Source organism: Strix uralensis, chromosome 1 (assembly GCF_047716275.1).
Source record: "Strix uralensis isolate ZFMK-TIS-50842 chromosome 1, bStrUra1, whole genome shotgun sequence".
NCBI lineage: Eukaryota > Metazoa > Chordata > Aves > Strigiformes > Strigidae > Strix > Strix uralensis.
In genome coordinates, this window is record NC_133972.1 from 166,510,771 (window position 1) to 166,526,338 (window position 15,568).

The window sequence follows — 15,568 nt, forward strand, 5'->3', positions numbered from 1 at the left end:
TTCCACCAGGATTGGAGTTTCTTTTCAAAATTAGTAGCACTGTCCCAAATTATTCTCCGAATTTCAGTAGGAAGAATACCTTCTTCACCTTCTCTTATAATTGAGGCAGCTATCGACTGCATCCATATTTGAGCCTGGATGCAGCTGAGAGCTAAAGAGAGGTTATTTTGGAGCACACTGAGTGCATCTGTAATCAATTCATGATCCTTTATATTTACCTTTTCCCCTTTTGGTAATATATTCGACAACAGCCACTGGTTAGCCCCCAAAGCCAATAAGGAAGATCGCAAAGGCCTTTGTATATTAGTTAAATCACTAATTGAGGTAGCCAATTTGTTCATTATCACCTCCGAATCAATACTATTTAAAACTCCCAATCCTGTTCCCAAAGCACCGGTTAAGTCTCTCTGCGTTCTTTTTGTGTGAGGAGTTTGTTTTTGCAGCCAGGTTGTCCATCCCTCGTAAGAAGTCTTTAGGAAAGGTGAACATGCTGGCTGAATATTTGAAACATTATTTTGCATTAACAATTCAACTTGTTTGAGAGACCACGCCGGGTTAAACAGCATTTGTTGTTTACCTGTATTTCTAATTGCATATGGTCCAATTTTAAAAATTCTTGGGCTAAGCACGACTGTTGGTTGTGTTGGAGCAGTATGAGTAGTCTGAGTAGTCTCTTTGGGAGCGTGGGTTGTGGTTGTTGTAGTTTCCTCCTGTATATTCAATGGAAATCGGAAAGATATAGCTTGATCTCCTGACCTGGTCCCTCCCAAACAAACTATGGACACCGGTTGGGTTGCAGTAAATGCATACCAACAGGCTTCCGACTCACAACGGGTTTGAGCTATTTTAGATTCCGTTTTGTCTCTGATAACGATTTGAGTAAAAGGGGGCTGACGGACGGTTTGAATTAAAGGGTGCCGACTTATTATCACATTTACATTGAATACTCTGCAGCCTATCTGTATCTCATCTCCTTTTTTAGCTGTCCAGGTATGGGATGAATTCTCCCATTTATATGTTTGGAGTGTTAGGTTATTGCTTAGTATGGCAGTTGCTAACTCTGTCCCATACAAATCTGCATCCATACTTCCTGTATGTCCATAATAAGCATCTGTCCAAGGCCATATAATTTGATTAGTTAGGGTATGTTCAAAAGGTTGGTGGGATTGGTTAGTCATTCTAGCCCATCCTGGTAGTGTATTCATTGTAGCTAATACACCTAGCCAGACTATCCAATAGCTCCAATAGAAGGCTGACGGGATTCTATAGATTTGCACATTTTTTCTTAATCTCTTTTGTATCGGGGTGTCTGACACTCTCGTCTGGCCCTTCTCCCTCAGAGGTCCTTTTTTCTTCAGAGTAGGGCAGTAAGGTTTTCCCCACTTTGATACGTCTCTGCCTCCTCTGCCTACTCTGTTGCTTAGAGCAGCAGGGTGTTCCATCTTCTCGGCAGCAGCCGTATTCTTCAGGGGTACGTTTGCCTCTACTCCGGGACACATAGGTCTCCCAGTTTTTATCTTTGACCTCGGGTTCACGACAGGGGACCCAGGGGATGTGCTTTCTACAGATCACCCTTAGGATCTGAGAGTGCTATTGAGTAGGCCAATTAGAGTGAGTGCACTCTCTTTCAGGATTTATCCCTTTAGTAAATATTTTCTACCAAGTTTTAGAATCTCCAGTTTTAGGGCCTGATTAGTTAATATCCGTTCTTGTTAATAACACTGATTACAACTAGACCGAAGATTTATTTCATGTGTATTATGAATCCCCCAGCCTTCTTTACATACATTACACTTTACACTTTATGTATATAAAAGGAAAACAAATATAAGTTTCAATTGGACAAAAATATCAGGGTCTCACTCATCGAGTCCTTCGTAGGTTCTTATCTCACAATGTGTAGAGAGTTCTTTCAGGTTCTCCGAAGGGTGACTCGTAGATCCCCAGGAGGGCTGGTCACTTTCCAGGCCGGATCCTGTATAGGTCCCTTTACTCGGCTTGCGTGTGTCCACCCCTTCTCAGCAGTCCGAACAGCAGTTTCTGTAGTGATAAGAGCAACATAGGGTCCTTCCCAACGGGGGGTCAAAGAAGATTCTTTCCATGATTTGATTAGTACTTTATCTCCTGGTTGGATTTGATGCATGGCCACATCCAATGGAGGCCTTTGTACTACCATCCCCCGAGCCTGTAGTTGTTTTCTCCTTGCCATTAGCTGTATCAGGTAGGACTTTATCTTTAATTCTTCAAGTTGGGGGTGATCCGGTGGCATTTCTAAATCATAAGGCATCCCATATAGCATTTCAAAGGGAGAAATGCCTACATCAGTTCGGGGCTGAGTTCTGATATTTAACAAGGCTAAAGGGAGACACTTTACCCATGACATTTTAGTTTCTAACATTAGTTTGGTAAGTTGTTTTTTTATTTCTCCGTTCATACGTTCAACTTTCCCTGAGCTCTGCGGGTGCCACGGAGTATGGTATTGCCACTGTGTACCCAGGGCAGCCAAAGTCTCTTTGGCTACTCTGGATACAAAGTGTGGCCCTCTATCTGAGTCTATTGCTTCTATTGCTCCATACCGAGGTATAATTTCTTCAAGTAATATCCTTGTTACTGTGTGAGCTGTGGCTCGAGCTGTGGGAAAGGCTTCTACGAATTGAGTTAAATGATCTATAATTACTAATAGGTATTTATACCTCCCCACCTTTGGTAATTCAGTAAAGTCTATTTGTATTCTTGCAAAAGGTCTATGAGCCAATTCTCGCCCCCCATATACTCGTTTTCTTATTTGATGTTTATTTACTTTTTGACAAACGAGACATTCTCCTATCACTCGTTTGGCTATATCATATATCCCAATGCACATGTATTTAGTTGCAAATTGATCCACTAATGCCTGAGTTCCCCAATGAGTGTTTTTATGGAATTGCTGCATTATCTTGGTAGCTATGGGTTTTGGGAGAACTTCTCGGCCGTCCGGGAGTTCCCATTTTCCATTAGCTTTCTGTTTAATCCCCATTTGATTTAATTTTGCTTGTTCTTGAACAGTAAAACTTAAAAGTTCATAGGATTTTCCATGGAAAAAGCACCACTTAAACCCTGGTCTTTCACATACACATTCTATACCGTCTACTCCGTATTCTTTCCAGCAACCATAACAGGGGAGGTAATTATCTCCACAATTAACACACCGCTTTCTGTCCTCTATCGGATCATCCAAGTCCAGTGCTGATAGCGCTGCTCTCTTTGCCTCTTGATCAGCAAGGTTATTCCCCCGTACTAAAGGATTTAGCCCCCTCTGGTGTCCTTTTACGTGTACTACCGCAATTTCGCTGGGCCCTCGTATAGCTTGCAAAATTTGTGATATTAACTCCTGATGTACTAGGTCCTTCCCCCGAGAATTGATTAAACCTCTTTCTTCCCATATTTTCCCAAAGGTATGTACTACTCCGAAGGCATATCTAGAATCGGTGTATATAGTTCCCACTTTTCCATTTAGTAATTGTAAAGCCTTTAATACTGCATATAATTCACATGCCTGTGCTGACCAGCTGGGACTCAAGGGTCCTGATTCTATCACCTTAAAAGTTTTTCCATCAATTATGGCATACCCTGATTTTCTTTTCCCTTCTACCACTCGAGAGGATCCATCTACAAATAATTTTTCTCCTTTCCCTAATTCCTCCTCTTCCAAATCTGGTCTTATCTTAGTCTGCTCCTCGATGTTACGGAGGCAATCATGAAAAAGATCTTGACTAGGTTCTCCATACAAAAATTGGGCTGGATTTTGTAACGATGTTGTTTCAAGGGTCAGGTGGGGGGACGTAATGAGGATTGCCTCATATTTTACTAGTCTAGCATCGGTTATCCATTTTTCTGCTTTTTGCTGTAACACACCTCTAATATTATGGGGTGATAGTACCCTTAATTCACTACCAAAAGTTATTTTATGCGCTTCCTCAACTAACAAAGCAGCTGCCACCACAACTTGTAGGCACGTAGGCCATCCCCGACTTACGGGGTCCAGTAATTTTGAGATATATGCTACTGGTTTCTTTTTTCCTGCCCATTCCTGGGCTAATACTCCAAATGCAGTTCCTTCCTCTGTGTTGACAAATAAGAAAAATGGTCTTTTTAGGTCGGGCAAGCTCAGAACAGGAGCATTTACTAATTCAGTTTTTAGTTCTTTTAACCGTTGATCATCTTCCTGAGTCCATTTTAATAATCCATTTTTAGTTATTTTGGTGTATAAAAACTTTACCTTTCCACTATACCCTTCGATCCACTGCTTACAATATCCAAATAGCCCTAATAGCTGCCGGACTTGTTTTTTAGTTTTTGGACTTGGTAGGGAAAGTATCCCTTTCACCCTTTCTGGATCCAATTTCTTAGTTCCTTGACTTAATCGATGCCCTAGGTATTTAACTTCCTTTTCAACAAATTGCAATTTGGATTTTGACACTTTCAGTCCCTTTAAGCTCAGGAAATTTAACAACTTGATGCTTTCTTCCCGAACCCTTTCCTCATCCTCCCCTGCTATTAAAAGATCATCTACATACTGGACTAGGGTAAGGGTATCTCCTATCTGGTAATCCTGCAAAATTTGTTCTAAAGCTTGCCCAAACAGGTTTGGGGATTCAGTGAAACCTTGGGGTAGGACTGTCCACCGGAGTTGAGTTTTCCTGTGGGTGTCTGGGTCCTCCCACTCAAAAGCAAAATAGTTTCTACACTCCTCTTTTAAGGGACATGCCCAGAAAGCGTCCTTCAAGTCTATTACACTGTACCACCGGTCGTTCGGGCCTAATTGACTTAAGAGAGTGTGTGGGTTAGCTACTACAGGGAATCTAGTTACAGTCCTTTTGTTAATTTCCCTTAGGTCATGGACTAATCTATACCCACCATCTGCCTTCTTGACAGGTAAAATGGGAGTATTAAAAGGGGACATGCAGGGTTCCAATAATCCCTGCTTTATTAATCTCTGAATTTCTGGTTTTAATCCTTGCCTTCCCTCCAGAGGTATGGGATATTGCTTAATCCTCACTGGTACTTCAGGATCCCGGATGGTTACCATAAAAGGTTCAACATTCAATTTTCCCACCGTATCCGGAGTGTACCACACTTCAGGGTTGATTTTAGTCTCATCTTCAACCCGTAGGGGGCATAGTTTGATTTCAAGTTTGTGTTCTGTTACTTCCAAACTAATTCCTAATTCAATCATTAGATCTCTCCCCAGTAGGTTATAATCTGCCTCAGGTACTAACAATAAGGATCCCACCCCCACTTTAGAATCTGTTTCAAGGAGTACATCTTTAATTACCGGTACTCCGAATGGTTCTCCTTTTGCCCCAACTACTTGTACTTTTTCTGATGAAATCTTACATCCTTGGGGCAATGATTGAACAGTAGATCTCTCCGCTCCTGAATCTACTAAAAATTCTACCTCCTGTTGCTGAGGACCTACTTTTAACTTTATCAAGGGCTCAGTTCGTTCTCGGGTCCCCAGCAAATAGAGCCCCTGACACCCCTAATCTTCTTTAAACATTCTCTCATCCATCATTCTCCTTCTGCAGCTCTTCTTTGTGTGACCTTTTCTTCCGCAATAAAAGCAGACAATACTCCCTTTTTCTCTCTCTCTCTCCGGTTCCTTTGATCTATAGCCTGTTCTTTGACCTTCTTGTTTTCTCCCAGCACTGTTCACTCTCTGTCCTTCCCTTATCGCAGCTACCATCATTCTGGTATGTTTCTTTTGAGTCTCGTCCTCCCTTCGGACATAGACTTTCTGTGCTTCTCTCAGTAATTCATCCAACCCCCGATCCTGCCAATCTTCTATTTTTTCTAGCTTCTTTCTAATATCTATCCATGCTTTTGCCACAAATTGTGTCTTTAACAATGCCTGTCCCACTGGGGTATTAGGGTCTAGTCCTGAGTAAAGCTGAAGATTTTTCCTCAGTCTCTCTAACCACTCAGTAGGAGTTTCATCCTTTTTCTGATGTTCACTAAAGGCTTTATTTATATTTTGTCCTCTAGGGACTGATTCTCTTATACCCTGGATTACAATCGTCCTCAGGTCTTGCATATGACCTCTATCGATTTCATTTTGATTATTCCAATTAGGTCGATTTAGAGGCCATTTTACATCTGCTGCCGGACCTTGCTGATGCTGTTGATCCCAAATTCTCATTCCTGCTCTCCTGATCATATCCCTTTCTTCAACAGTGAATAGTATAGCCATTATGGCTTGTATTTCATCCCAGGTATAGATGTTTGGTCCTAAAAACTGATCCACCCGCTCCGCCACACCTAAGGGATCCTCCAATAGATTCCCCATCTCTTTTTTAAATTCTCGGACGTCCCCTGAATTAAGAGGGACAGTCACATATCCCATGCCAGGCTGGGGTCCTCCCATCGCAACCTCCCTTAGGGGGTACAAGCCACTATCACCCCACCCCATTCTAGTTTGACTACGGGTTATTCGTCTCGGTTCTTTCGGGGATTCAGGTGGGGAGTCTGAATTCTCTGGGTCCTCCGGCGCAGTCGGAGGAGGTGAAGGCGCCGGAGGTGGGGGTGGAGGTATGTAAGGAGGAGGAGAGGTGGGAGGTTCGTCCTCATCACGTACCTTCTTTTTCTTAACTTTTTCTTTTAGAGGATATAGATTTATTCGGGTATCTGATGCTATCCATACCTGTGCATATTCACTCTCCTCTAAATTAAAGGGTTCCCTTGAGTTGACATAAATGTTTAGGGCTTGGCAGACCCATTCTTCAAAGGACCCAAAAACAGGCCAATAGAGATGATCGCCTCTGATTTGTTTCCCTCCCCAAACTTCCATACAATAATAAATCATTTTTGCTTTGTCCTTACCCCGCCTAGAGGGGTAATCTTCCCAATGGTTTAACATCAAGCCTAAAGGGCTATCTGGTGGTATTTGGGGGTACCTCACCTCGGGTCCCAAATCACCCATGGGATCAGAAGGCTTGCTTTTCTTCTGTCCCATCTTCCGGAGCGCCTTCACACACTCACACAATTCGCTTCCCCCTTTTCGTGACCCAGTCCCTCGCGGGATATGGGAACTGCACTACCGAGGGGTCCGCACTCGCTTCGCCCTGCTGGGCGTCTCACACACCACGCTCCGGGAAACCCAACCCCAACCGAACGGTAACCGACCTATACTCACGCAACCCTGCGTCTTCGTCCGGGGCTTCGTGCACAAAGATTACGGGGTTACCGGTATTTTTTTTTGCTTGTTGCCGAGTTTTGGAGTTCGTCGGTAGAGGGCGTGATGTGATAGCACTCAGCCGGGGCCGCTGAACTCAGCGGGGCGCGCCTCCCCGTATGGGGCTTCCCACCAGATTGCCTCTATCCGAGTCACGGCACCAATTTTGTTATAGACTATCTTGCCAAAATGATGCAAGTTAGGACAAATTAGATTTCAATTATTTATTTTAGCAAGCGGCAATAAGCAAAACAGCGCTGGGCGGCCGGGGAGTCCCTGCTCCACCAACGGCGCGCACTCACTTCCCGAGGGTCCGTCTTTTTTATATCCTCCGCCTTCCGTTATCGGGTCTCTCTGAGAGGTGTATCCTGCGTCTGCGCACTTTGCAGCTAGGGGGTCGCTCCATCCGGGTCTTCCTCACGTCACCAGCTTCTCGTATTTCCTACTTTCCTGAGAGTGGCTCACAAAGTCTTTGTTTATATCTTACAGAATATAGACACTACCCCCTTTTTTTTTCTTCTTCTCCCCTTTGTCTTTCTCCCCTTTGTCCTTCTTCCCTTTCTCCCTCTTTTCAGTCTTTTGCCTAGTAGAAGTCCTTGCTTCAGCATTTCAACTTAGATAAGCACTTACAGTCAGTTAGTCGTTACACAGTGTAATAGTTAAGATTAAGCTTAGGCCAACATAGTTTATGGAATAACATGTCACGAGCTCCCAGTATCTTCAGTGGAATTTGATGAACAAACCGTTTACTGTCTATCACAGCCTGGATGTAGTTGTTAGTCTAAACAAAAACACAGCCTCTAACACCCCCACCCCCCCCACCCCCCCCAAATATGCCAAATCCCAGAAGCAGACTGATTCTCCATTTATGGAGCAGATAATTCAAGAGCTGCGATGCTGGTGGGTCGAACCCCTACTGCTGTTAATGCTGGGCCAATTCAGTATTTGTAAACACAACTCCTGCTCTTCTATTATTTTTTTTAAGTGGAGGAGGGAGGGGGATTATCCTGACTTTCTTGGAAAAGCCTGTGAAATGGAGTATTGTTCATAAAAGAAACAGTTCTGGCCTCCAAAACAAACACTCATTTCACCAGACCTTTTTTTTTTTTTTTTTTTTTTTTTGTAACTGAGCTAAGTTTAAACTTATATTTAGAATTTGAAAAAAAAAGCCCAAACCAGTGTTTATGCAGTGGACTGCAGTGTCTTCAAACTCCTAATCATCCCGTCTTTTATAGCACGTGATGGAAAGGTGAGAAACCAAAAGAACTCCCAAATACCTTTTCCAGTGTGGAAATAAACACTGGCTACTCTATTTTAATTCTCACTACTTATAGTTTCCTATGAATACTCATGTTTCTTATGGATACTCATGATAGAAAAAAAATATATATATAACCTGACAGAAAGGCTCTGGGGACTATAAATGTGATTTAGAGCCTGAGGCTGAAGGCTGAAATGAATGGAAAACGCTTTTGTTGAATTCACTGTGACTTGGACTAGGACCATTTCTTTTCCTTTCTTAAAAAACATGTTAGATCCAACGCAGACATCAGTACTTTCACTCTTCCCAGCATCTTGCACCACATCTTAGACCATCCCTGCATCTCCCTCTGCTCACATATATTCATAGATCTTCACAAAAGGGTTTCCATACGATTCACCAAGGTGCTGGGAAGCAGGAAGGGCAGGGAGGATGCCGAAGCAGCAGCTGGTGTAGGAAACCATGCAGGGCTGCCAACCCCAGCTGTTGGGAATGTTTTACCTCCTGACATTATTTGCAATAGTTAATTTAAGCCATTACAAGTAAGTAGCATGATGCCAGCCACGGTCCTTGTCAACAGACCTCAGCGTGACCTTGGCATCAGTACATCTGTGAACAGGCTAACTTGGCCTCAGACCCAGAAACAGTATCTGGGGACTTCAGCTACGGAGATCTAAATTATGTGCCCAGCCCTCGTCCCAGCTATGGTCCCCTGAGAGTTAACCAGAGTTTAAGTACAGTTTGTGCAACCACCTATCCCAGCTCAGCTCAAGAAACCAGCAGGTTAAAGCTACCTTAAGTGACTGGGTGCTTAAGGTCTTACCTGTGGTCTGGATTTCTCCTACTACCTTCGCACCTCCTCCTCCTTCCTACATATACCCATGTCCCCATGTAAGCACCCTTGTACATCCCGGGATAGCTTATTTACGCTGCCAACACCCAGTGACATGCAATGCAGGGAAAATATGAAATGACATGTCCCTGGCAAGAGCAGAGAGGAGCAGGTTCAGAAGAGGGAGCAGGTTCCTCCAAACTCTGTCCTGAGAGTACAAGTGGGCCCAGTGTGATTAAATGTTCATAAATGAGAGCAGAGCTTAATCTTTTGTCTACATTTCATATTATAAAATTTACTGGGATCAATTAATTATGATTGTTTCTTTTCATTGTCTTCTCGCATTTTAGAAAGAACAGAAAGAGGTGTTTTTTTTCTTTTTGTTATTTTTCTCTTCCCCCCCCCCCCCCCCCCCCCCCCCCCGGGGTAGATCTTTTTTGTATTGTAAACTCACAATCTGAAGAATGTCCCTGGTCCCTTGCCAATTTGCAATTAACTGACAAGGACCAATATAAAACAATTCTTAACACCTTCAGGAATTTTTTTTTTGCCAAATCCACCTACAGATGCAATGTATTCTCACTGCACTTGTTAGGTTATGTAATAAAAGCTCATCTACACACCCACAAAGGAACACAGAGAGACAATAGCAGAAGGGGGACCCCAAATAACACCCTTCCCTAAAGGCTCTCAGGCCCATACCAGGAGCCATCAGCCCATCAAAGGCCCTTCTGCACCAGCCCAGAGGAGCACAGGAGCACAAAGGCAGGTGAGAACCTGAAATAAGGACTCAGAAGAAGGGACATGCTGTCTGGGTCCCTCCCAGGCCCCTCCCAGGGGACAGCCTCAGCCCCAGGCATGAAACTCACTCATATGAGTCAACATCAGAGCACCTTTGGGACTGAGATGGATTGCTGCCTGGGGGCATGGGACACTTTATGGGGTGAGGGGGAAAAACATTTGGGGATTGCACAAGATCTGTGTGATTGGCTACATGGTATTAGCAGAATGCTTCATTTCTTGATTTTTTTTTTTTTTTTTTTTAAACATGGGTCTTAAACAAAAAGCATGTAGGAAATAATAATGAAAAAACATTGAGAAAAAAAATCATTGCACTTCTCATCCCCCCGGTTGTAAATGTATAAAAATAAAATCTCTTACACTCTCTTACACTAAGAGATTGACCTCTTCTTGATGCCTACTTTGCTAGCAAAGAAGTACTTAGTACCAGCATCACTCTGAGGAGAGCTTTGCATTAGATGTTGATGGTTCAGGATCCAGCTTTTGCCTTCTGGTCCATAACTTACCTTAAAACCCCAGTGTGAAACGCACTTCTCTAGTTTGAAGTTGCCAGCCTTTTCCAGACACAGCATGTCAGGCAGAACAGCACAAAGGCAACAGGGAACAGCATCCCTGTACAGAGATATTTCCAGTTTTCTGTTCACTGTTTGAATAGTTCAAAGGTCTCAAAGTCCTTTAGACTCAAAACCCACATACTCACCTGCCCCAACACAAGCTGGGGAAGGACAACACGACTTGCTGCAGCTCTCTCATGACTGATGGTGGCCATCACACAACCCTTCTATGACCCACAGTACTGTATACTTCAAGGAGTAGGATTTGCTGCAATTCGACTTCAAGAGACTGTGCTATGCTAGAAAGGTCTTGGCAGCAGAACTACAAGTGCCCATTTTCAGAAGCACAGCTCAGATCCCCGCCCGGTAAAACCTCCAAAGATGAATTAGTTTCCCAGCTAAGCTACTGACAGCTATATTGTTATAAAGCCTTTTGGCAACACAAACAGTATGTCCTCAAGCATCCTTCCTGCTGTTTGGGGACTTTCTTCCCATCCACACTTCTCGTGAGTAACTACTTGAGCAACTGTCAGTCTCAAAACCCTGGCGTGGGAGAGTATGGAAGGTTAAATCTTGCTTTACTGCAATCACAAAGGCCCAGAGCAGTCTTGGAAGATGTCATCCCGGGGCAGCAAAAAGCCCATCCCTGGAAGAATACACATAAATTTCTGCCCCAGGTCTGTGCTTAGGCCTGGAGAGGAACAACGGAAGGGACTGTTTCACTCCAAACCACAGGCTCGTCTGCCCTGCCCCGGCTCATCGCTGGCTGCCTCCCACTGCCCAGAGCTGGCTGACATTTAGAAATAAACACTTCATTGGTCTGACACCTTGCCAGAGACCTCTGAGCATGAGGCTTTTGCTACGTGAGATGAATTGTGCAATTACGAGACAGCCCGGCAGCCCATCAGAGTTAAACACATGGCAGAAACATGAATCTCCCTTAACCAGATGATGCTAGGAGCCTGTGCAAGACCTCTGGTCTGTCTCCTCCAGCTCCAGAAGATCAATCTCACCAAGCACTGAAGGCCACACGAGGGCTGGAGACACGAGGGGGCGCTGCCTGTGCCCCAGCACAACCTCTATAACTTCAGCCTGTTCATGGTGTGACTTCTCACGTGCCACTGGCCCCACGGCACTGGCAGGCAAAGGTGAGCCCCATCCTTCTCAGACATCAAAAGCCACCACAGGATGCAATTCTGGAAAAGCACCAGCCACATGACTTTCCCCTTTTCCATCCATAACTTGATTAAAATCAGACTGTGTTTTGTTTCTCAGAGCTAACTGGCTCCTCTCTCCTGTCCATCATTACATCCTCACAGGGATGACATAGGTGCTGCTGTCCTGTGTGCCCACAGCCATGGAAAAACAGCCCTAAGCCTCTCCTGCCATTTAATCAGGGAGAAAATGACCTGTAACTCTTCTGCCCCATCTCTGACCATGCTGCAAGGCATAAATCTGTTTGACTGCCACTGTCAAACAGGGTTGTAGCATTGAAGTCGGGCAAGCCAGTTGGTATATGGCTCTTGGATTTATTAAAATGCTAACCCCAAGCAACTCCAACTAATCATGTCAACACTGCCTAGAAAACAAAACCATTTAGGAACATTTAAGCCATGAGAAAAAGTAGCTTTAGACAAATTTGAAGGCAGCAGCTACTCCATGCTTCTTGAATTTGAAGCCAGATACCGGGCAGCGTTTCATCCATCACAGTGAATAGAAGAAAAACTGAAGGTGGTTTATGGAGCATAACTGCACGGCATTTTAGGTACCAGCCATCTGAAAAAAAAATCATTATCTACTTGTGTCTTATCAGTGAGAAGGTTTGCTGTCAGGCTTGGTCTGGCTGGATAGATAGATCTCCCTGGTACCCTCACACAGCCTGCCCTGCCTACATGCATAACAGGTCTGTGCAGTTAGGGTAAGCAAACAGCTTTTTGTGCAAGATGTGTACAAGATTAACAGAAACTTGGGTGGGGAATTTGCATTCTGTTGCCTCAAAATAAATCTTTATCTTGGCAGACTTTATCAGGCATGTTGCTGAGCGGTCTGGAAATGAAAACTCCCTTGCAATGCTTGAGGAAAGGGCTGGAGGCTCTGGCTTGGAAAGGGTCACGAGCCTGCTCATACCCTTGGGTGATGAGAGCTGCCATCCCTGCCTCCTCCCACCGGGGTGAAGATGTTTTGTCCTCCACTGCTGAGGAGGAGTTTGCAGCAGCAAAAGCTTCCTCCTCCCCTGCATATTAACAGTCAATTCCTGCAAGGGGTGTTTGGCCTAGAGAAATCAGTCTTAATATCCAGAATTAATTGTGCTGTTCTCCATGGGCTACTATTCATGTCTTCAGGCCAAGTGGGAAATTTTGCTTTGGAATGGGGCTGGAAGTGCCATGAAAGATGGTCTGGCTCCAAAATCTCTGCCCTCGCCTGTCCACCATGTCTATGAGTATGGAGAAAGGCAGATGCTCCAACCACCTGTGGGGCTAGAGGACAAGTTCACTCTGCTCTTTGAGAAACTATTCTATGATTCTACGAACAAAAATTGTTGATGCTGTAAATTCATCCCAGGATCCAAATCAAACTGGCACCTTTTTGATAAACACTGTGTCCCCTACTGCCAGCTCTTCATACAGCACCTGATCTTCAGCCTTCAGAGAGGAGCAAAACTGGGTTTGGAGTGAAGGGCAAGGCTGTGGGGAGCCCAGGTCCCCGCCTTGGTGGCACCAGCTATAAAAGGACGACATTCACCTGGAAACCACTTATCACTGGGATACACATGGGTAACTGTGACCGTGGAGATCAATTCATGATCAATTTTTTTCCCGTGAGAGGTGTAATGTAAATAAATCACTGTTTATACAATAGCCCTTCATTACTGCAGCCAGGCTTGGTATCATGCCAGGCTCGGTGAAAAAGCCCACTGATAATCACAGAATCATAGAAGGTTTGGGTTGGAAGGGACCTTAAAGATCACCTAGTCACAACCCCCCTGCCATGGGCAGGGACACCTTCCACTAGATCAGGTTGCTCAAAGCCCCGTCCAACCTGGCCTTGAACACTGCCAGGGAGGGGGCAGCCACAGCTTCTCTGGGCAACCACCCTCACAGTGAAGAACTCTTCCTTACATCTAATCTAAATCTACCCTCTTTCAGTTTAAAATCATTACCCCTTGTCCTATCACTACGTGACTTTGAAGAAAGTCCCTCTTCAGCTTTCTTGTAGGACCCCTTTAGGTACTGGAAGGCTGTTATAAGGTCTCCCCAGAGCTTCCCTCTCCAGTATGAACAACTCCAATTCCCTCAGCCTGTCTCCATAGGAGAGGAGCTCCAGCCCTGTGATCATCTTCATGGCTCGCATCTGGACTTGCTCCAACAGGTCCATGTTCTTCTTATGTTGGGGGTCCCAGAGCTGGACACAGTGCTCCAGGTGGGGTCTCATGAGTGCAGAGTAGAGGGGGGGGAGGGGGAATCACCTTCCTTGACCTGCTGGTCACGCTTCTTTTGATGAAGTCCAGGATACGGTTGGCTTTCTGGACTGTGAGTGCACAAGAACCCCAAGTCCTCCTCAGGACTGCTCTCAACCCACTCATCACCCAGACTGTATTTGTACTTGGGATTGCCCTGACCCATGTACAGGACCTTGCGCTTGGCCTTGTTGAACTTCATGAGGTTTGCACAGTCCCACCTCTCCAGCCTGTCCAGATCCCTCTGGATGGCATTGCTTCCCTCCAGCGTGCCAACCTCACCATAGAGTTTGGTGTCATCACCAAACTTGCTGAGGGTGCACTCAATCCCACTGTCCATGTCACCAACACAGATGTTAAACAGCACCAGTCTCAACACCGACCCCTGAGGAACGCCACTTGTCACTGGTCTCCCCTTGGACATGGAGCTGTTGACCGCAAGTCTTTGAGTGCGACCATCCAGCCAATCCCTTATCCACCGAATGGTCCATCTGTCAAATCCATGTCTCTCCATTTTAGAGACCAGGATATCATGTGGGACAGCGTCAAATGCTTTGCACAAGTCCAGGTAGATGACATCAGTTGCTCTTCCCTTATCCACCAGCACTATAACCCTGTCATAGAAGGCCACCAGATTTATCAGGCACGATTTGCCCTTAGTGAAGCCATGTTGGCTGCCACCAATCACCTCCTTATTTTCCATGTACCCTGGCATGGTTTCCAGGAGGGTCTGCTCCATGATCTGACAGGCACGTGCCAAGTGAGACTGACTGGCCTGTAGTTCCCCAGGTCTTCCTTTTTTCCCTTTTTAAAAATGGGGGCTATGCTTCCCCTTTTCCAGTCAGCAGGAACTTCACCAGACTGCCATGACTTCTCAAATATGATAGATAGTGGGTTAGCCACTTCATCCACCAGTTCCCTCAGGAGCCATGGATGCATCTCATCAGGTCCCGTGGACTTGTGCACCTTCAGGTTCCTTAGATGGTCTCGAACCTGATCTTCTCCTTCAGTGAGTGGGTCTTCATTCTCCCAGTCTCTGAGTTTCCCTTTTGTGATTTTGGTGGTGTGGCTGGAGACCTCAACAGTGAAGACTAAGGCAAAAACGTCATTGAGTACCTCAGCCTTCTTCATATCCTGGGTAACCAGGTCTCCTGTTTCCTTCCAGAGAACGCCCACATTGTCCCTACTCTTCCTTTTATCACCAATGTATCTGTAGAAACTTCTCTTGTTGCTCTTGATGTCCCTGGTCAGATTTAATTCTATCAGGGCTTCAGCCTTCCTAACCTGATGCCTGGCTGCTTGGACAATTTCTCTGTATTCCTCCCAGGCTACCTGTCCTTGCTTCCACCCTCTGTAGGCTTCCTTTTTGTGTTTGAGCTTGTCCAGGAGGTCCTTGTTCATCCATGCAGGCCTCCTGGCATTTTTGCCTGATTTCCTCTTTGTCAGGATGCAT

General features: G+C 45.0%; 1 protein-coding gene across 12 annotated transcripts in view; it reads right to left on the reverse strand.

The window, feature by feature from the left end:
* The window catches only part of ST3GAL1 (ST3 beta-galactoside alpha-2,3-sialyltransferase 1), a 94,788-nt gene that overhangs the window by 29,573 nt on the left and 49,647 nt on the right, over positions 1 to 15,568 (reverse strand). Inside the window, exons 1-2 of one of the 12 annotated variants that reach the window (XM_074888486.1) lie at positions 10,805 to 11,661; positions 10,611 to 10,716 (exon numbers count right to left, since the gene is read on the reverse strand). The exons of 10 other annotated variants lie outside the window; for them this stretch is intronic. The gene's annotated coding sequence lies outside the window, so the exon portion shown is untranslated. Of the gene's footprint in view, positions 1 to 10,610; positions 10,762 to 10,804; positions 11,662 to 15,568 lie in introns of those variants that run through there. One more of the 12 variants, XM_074888495.1, reaches the window with a different exon arrangement.